This window comes from Rhinolophus sinicus, chromosome 1 (assembly GCF_057876585.1).
Source record: "Rhinolophus sinicus isolate RSI-liver-muscle chromosome 1, RSI-T2T, whole genome shotgun sequence".
In the NCBI taxonomy this organism is placed as follows: domain Eukaryota; kingdom Metazoa; phylum Chordata; class Mammalia; order Chiroptera; family Rhinolophidae; genus Rhinolophus; species Rhinolophus sinicus.
The window spans coordinates 200310756-200316388 of NC_142501.1; positions in this window are offsets into that span (position 1 = coordinate 200310756).

The window sequence follows — 5633 nt, forward strand, 5'->3', positions numbered from 1 at the left end:
CAACATGGGGAATATAGTCAATAATATTGTGAGAGCAGGGTATGGTGTCAGATGGTTGCTGGACTTATCATGGTGATCACTTCTTTAGGTCAATAAATGATGAATAACTATGGTGTACACCTGAGACTAATATAATATTGTATATTAGTTATATTTTAATAAAAATCCTTTTAAAAACTAACAAAATAACAATAGCAATAGCTTACACTTGCCATGTACCAACACTGATCCAGTGGCTTTATGTATGCTAACTTGTTTCATCCTCTGGCGTCTAGCATGTGGACTGACACAAAAGAAGTTTGTGTGTAGAAAGACAGAGAAATAGCACACCTGTAGAGCAAGGCAGAGATGAGACAAGAACCACTGAAAGAATGGACCTGGGTGGGGGGTGGGAGATGAGGGTAAGGGGGATCGAATATATGGTGATGGAAGGAGAACTGACTCTGGGTGATGAACACACAATGGGATTTATAGATGATGTAATACAGAATTGTACACCTGAAATCTATGTAATTTTACTAACAATTGTCACCCCAATAAATTTAATTAAAAAAAAAGAAAAAGAAAAAAAAAGAAAAATAAGAATGGACCTGTCCCACTTCCATTTGTTTCTGTTACAGTCCGTTTTCCATCACTCTTTTCAACTCTTCCTAGTCTGTGTTCCTTAAACTATTCCAGGACCCTTATGCTAAGCTTCTGTTTTTGGTTAAACTTGATAGAATTGAATTTCTGTCACTAGCCTCTAAAATACAGATGCTAGTCCTTAATACAGAATTCAAGGCTAAGAAAACTGTAATCACCATTGTTCCTAAGGAAGAAAATAAAATACTTGGAGAAGAACCAATAATTAGGATTGAAGATAATGTTTCCTGAACTAAAAGTGAGTAGGTTTGTGGTAAACACACCCTACAGTGACTCATCCATATTCCCCATCCTTGCGTACCAGCAGAAATTATCAATTTCTTCTAACCAAAGAAAAAAGTTATGGGATGTCACACTCATGGGAAAAGTTATGGGATGCCACACTCATGATTATACTTCATAATATAAAACAATGTCTTGGCAGATGGAGAGAGATTCTCTTAGCGAGCTTAAAGAACTATGCTTCTACGTCATGAGAGGGCCTGTGGCACCACACATCTAGGAGCTGAGGGAAACCTCCAGCCTGTAGAGGAAAACCCCTCAGCATCAGTCATACTACTTCGGGACAGTGGATTCTGACACAATCTGAATGAGCTTGGAAGCATATTCTTCCACGGGCAAGTGTCCAGATGACACAGCCTGGTCAACACTAAGCCTTGTGAGTCCCTAAGATAGGACATAGTCAAGCTGTGGCCAGATTCTTGACCCACAGAACCTGTAAGACAATAAACACATATGGTTTTAAGACACTAACTTTGTAATTAGTTATACAGCAATAGGAAACTAATGCAAGGATGGTAGGCTTATCAAGTTTCTGGCGAAATGAAAAATAAAAAGAATAGGCATGTGGCAAAATTTTTAAATTACATTCTGGCAGAAATTTAGTATCACAATTATATTTTTTAAAATGTTCTATACAGACAAAACAAGGAGGGGGGAGAACTGTTTATACAGAAACTAAAAGCAAATTTAGTGACTACAAAAAATTACCTCAGACTTCTCATCTCAAACATTGAAAGTCTGAGGGAAGTAGTGTGGTAGCAAATATAGAGTTAAGGGAGATGGTTTTTCTACTACAAGAAAATACATTCTCCTCATATATGAGAACTCAGAAACCATTACATTTATATTTACATATGAATGTGTGTGTGTGTGTGTGTGTGTGTGTGTGTGTGTGTGTGTGTGTGTGCAGGAGAGATGGGCTGAATGTTTATGTCTCCCCAAAATGTATATGTTAATAGTCTAACCCTAAATGTGATTTTATTTGAAGTGGGGGTGCTTTGGGAGACAATTAGGTTTAGACGAATTCACGAGGGTGGCAGCCTCATAATGGGGTTGGTAATCTCCTAAGAAGAGACCAGAGAGCTCACTCTCTCTGTCATGAGAGGATACAACAACAAGGCAAATGTCTGCAAGCCAACAAGAGGGAGCTCACCAGAACTTGATCATTCTGGACCCTGACCTTAGATGTACCAGCCTGCAGAGCTGTGAGAAATAAGTGTCTGCTCTTTAAGCCATCCAGTCTATGGTATTTTGTTATGGCAGCCTGAGCTCAGACAGTGTGTTTGCATCAGCCAACGAACGTTGAACAAAATTAGCACCTTCATTGTGGATAAATTTTGGTATAGAAAGTTATGATTTTCCTTCTATGAATACCCACTGCTTCAAAAACTAACCTACTCACCACAAAGTCTTCAAGGGGAGGATGAATTCATAAAATAAATTTGACTGAATTGGTCCCAATAATGAATCACCAAGAATATCAAGGCACTTATGATATTTCACAATACCATCTGGAAAAAGTCTAAATGAAAATAATTTTGTTTTGATTCATATTGTTCATCATAAGAATAATCTGCAATGAATAAAAGGAAGTAGACTTTTAAATTTTCTCATTTTTAGCATCAGATTCAGAAATACAGACAAATGTCATTACAACCCTGTGAAAAACAAATAAATGCCACCTGGCCAGGGGTGGAGGATGCGTAAGGAATGGAGGGAGGTGGACGAAAATATAGTAAAATTTGAATGCATGAGTTTGAGTAACAGAACAATTATTAAAAAAAAAAAATTGCCAATATTTCTTTAACAAACATGATGACATAAGCCTCCTTACTAAGAAGAATACATGTGAAACAAGAAATATGATTCCTATTAAGAACAAGATCTGCATAAATTAAAGGGAAATATCTAAAAAAAAAAAATCTCAGGAACATTAGGTTAATCCAAAGGCAATGCAATAAATGAACCTGATGTGAATATTTTGAACACCTTGTGAGCATAGGAATTCCAGATCTTGTTTTCATAGACTAAGTACTGCTGCAACCCTTTAGTTCTCAGACATTTACAAGACATTGTCTACCTGCCCTCAAGGCTCACGGAGATAAGAGTGATCACAAACCTCTACTTTTTTCCCCTCCTTTTTCATGTTTTATAGGCTCCTTAAACTATGAAAATTATATGTAACTTCTCGTCTTTGAAATGGGACATTATTCTGTGTATCTGTTCTCTGCTATGGCTCAATAAAGTATTCCTTAAAAAATTAAGACTATTTGTACATTTGAGCCAGTAATGCAATTCTGGGACTTGATACTAAGGAAATACACAGAAATACAGTCAAGTGTTATATGCAATGGTATTTGCACAACATTTTTGTAACAAAATTGTTTCTATTCTAAAAAGAAAATTAAGGATATAGTTAAATAGGTTATGGCAAATTATTGGGCAGATAAATACTATGATAATTTACTAAAAATGCATGTATCTAATATCTTCCTTTTTTTTCATGATTCATGTGAATAAAAACAAATAAAGCAATGATTTACTTACACTTTGTAACAGTTACATATGTGTGTTGCAGAAAGGTTATAAAATAGAGTACTGTAAAATAAAGGCAAAAAATCACCCAAAATCCACCACAGAGTGATATCCAATACGAGCTTCCTAGTTCCATTTTGCTCTCTTTTAAACAAGTAACGTAGTTCTTTAGCTTTCTAATTTTATTTATTATTTTACCATACAAATAAGTTCCAGACTCAGAATGCTTGGGATCAAATCCCAGCTAGACCCTATGTGTTGTATGTCATTTTGACAAATTATTAAACATTTCCACCTGTATATTTTCTTATCTGCAAACTGGAGATAATACTAATACTTATTCACAATAGTGGTCTTATGGAAATAATTATTTTAAAGAATAAATAATATAATATATATTGAATGCTTAGCATACTTGTACATAAAGCAAAACAGAACTCAGAAGAGAAATAGACAAATGAACCATTTTATAGCACTTAGAAATTTCAACACCTTTCTCTCAGTATGTAAAAGAACAAATAGACAAAGAAAACAGTAAAGGTATACAAAACAAAAGACGTGAACATACTATGAAATTGCTTGAACTAATTGACATTTATAGAACATGCCACCCAATAAAAGGAGAGTACACGTTCTTTCCCACGGCAAATAGATACTCTATAGACTTTCAGATAGACCATATTATGAAAAACAAAAAATAAATCTCAATAAATATAAATGAATTAAAATCATAAAAACAAAATGTGTTTTCTGACTATATGGAATTAGCAAAAACTAATGCAAAAAAAAAAAAAAATACAAGGAATGTTTCCAAATGGTTGGAAAATAAATAATACACATTTCATAACACGTGAGTCAAAGAAGAAACACAATGTACATTAGAAAATATTTTGAACTGAATGAAAATGAAAACATATCAAATTTTCTGGGAATGCATCTAAAGCAGGACTCAAAGAGAATTTAGCAGCATGAAGTGTTTATATTGGAAAAGAAGGAAAATTTCAAATCAATATTATAATTTTCTACCTTAAGTAACTCTGAAAAGAAAAGCAAATTAAATCCAACATAAGAAGTAGAAATAAAATAATATGGATAGCAGTATTAATACACCAGTGACATAGAAAAGAGAAAACTGATAGAGAAAAAAAAAAATCAATAAAACCAAAACCTGTTTTTCAAAGTTTAATATAGTTAATAAATCTCTAGCTACAATAATAATTTTTTGGAAAAAAAAGAACAGAGAGGACACAAACATTCAAGATAAGAAATGAAAGAGAGAAGATCACTATTGATCCTACAGACATTAATAGGGTAATAGACAAATATGACAACTGTTGGTTTATTTAACAACTTAGATGTGAGGGACAAATTACTTGAAAGATATAAACAATAACATCATAGAAATGGAGGCGTGAGGTGAGCCTCTTGAAATCTTCCCTAGAATTTACAACAAATTGAATAACTATAATTCCACTAAGGACACCTTGCACAGCATACAGGCAAGACTAAGTAAGAGACGCACAACTGAAATCATCTAAAGGTGGGCAAACTGGGCGAGCAGGGAAGGACGGAAAGGGAAAGTGGGGAGATGTAGGCCCCGTGGGCACAGGAGCAGACTGAAGCTCAGAGCTCCCAGTTCCCTCCATTCCAGAGCTACCACAGTCATGGGAGAGGAAAGAACTTGGACTGCTACATAGTGCTCCGCTTATGACCCACAGTCCTGCCCGAGGGATCAGCATATAATACGGCTGAACCCAATGCTCACAGCAGAGACCTCGGAGCAAAGACTGAGGGAAGAAGGGTGAAAACAGTGGTTTAAACCCTCACTGCCAAGCAGAGGATGGAAGGCATAGGCATGGAGACTAGCCGCCCCCTCCCTACCCTCCCAGAGGTTACTCCACCCTCACCTGCCCAGTGCTAGAAGTAGAATGGTAGTAGTGTCAGATCAAAAGCACAGAATATTTGCAGTTCTGAGAACTGCAGCTCGCAACCATGGACTCGTGGCCCAACTAGTTCTGACGAAGGGGAGGGAGCCTTGGGTACAGCACTGGCTCTGCTGGTGAGCCACCTCTCAAATGCATTCTGACCCTGCCCCCACCTATCTGGACAGATCACTGCAGAGGAAAACAGAGCCACTGAAACACACAGCCTCTTATCTGGTGCAAGAAAAGCTT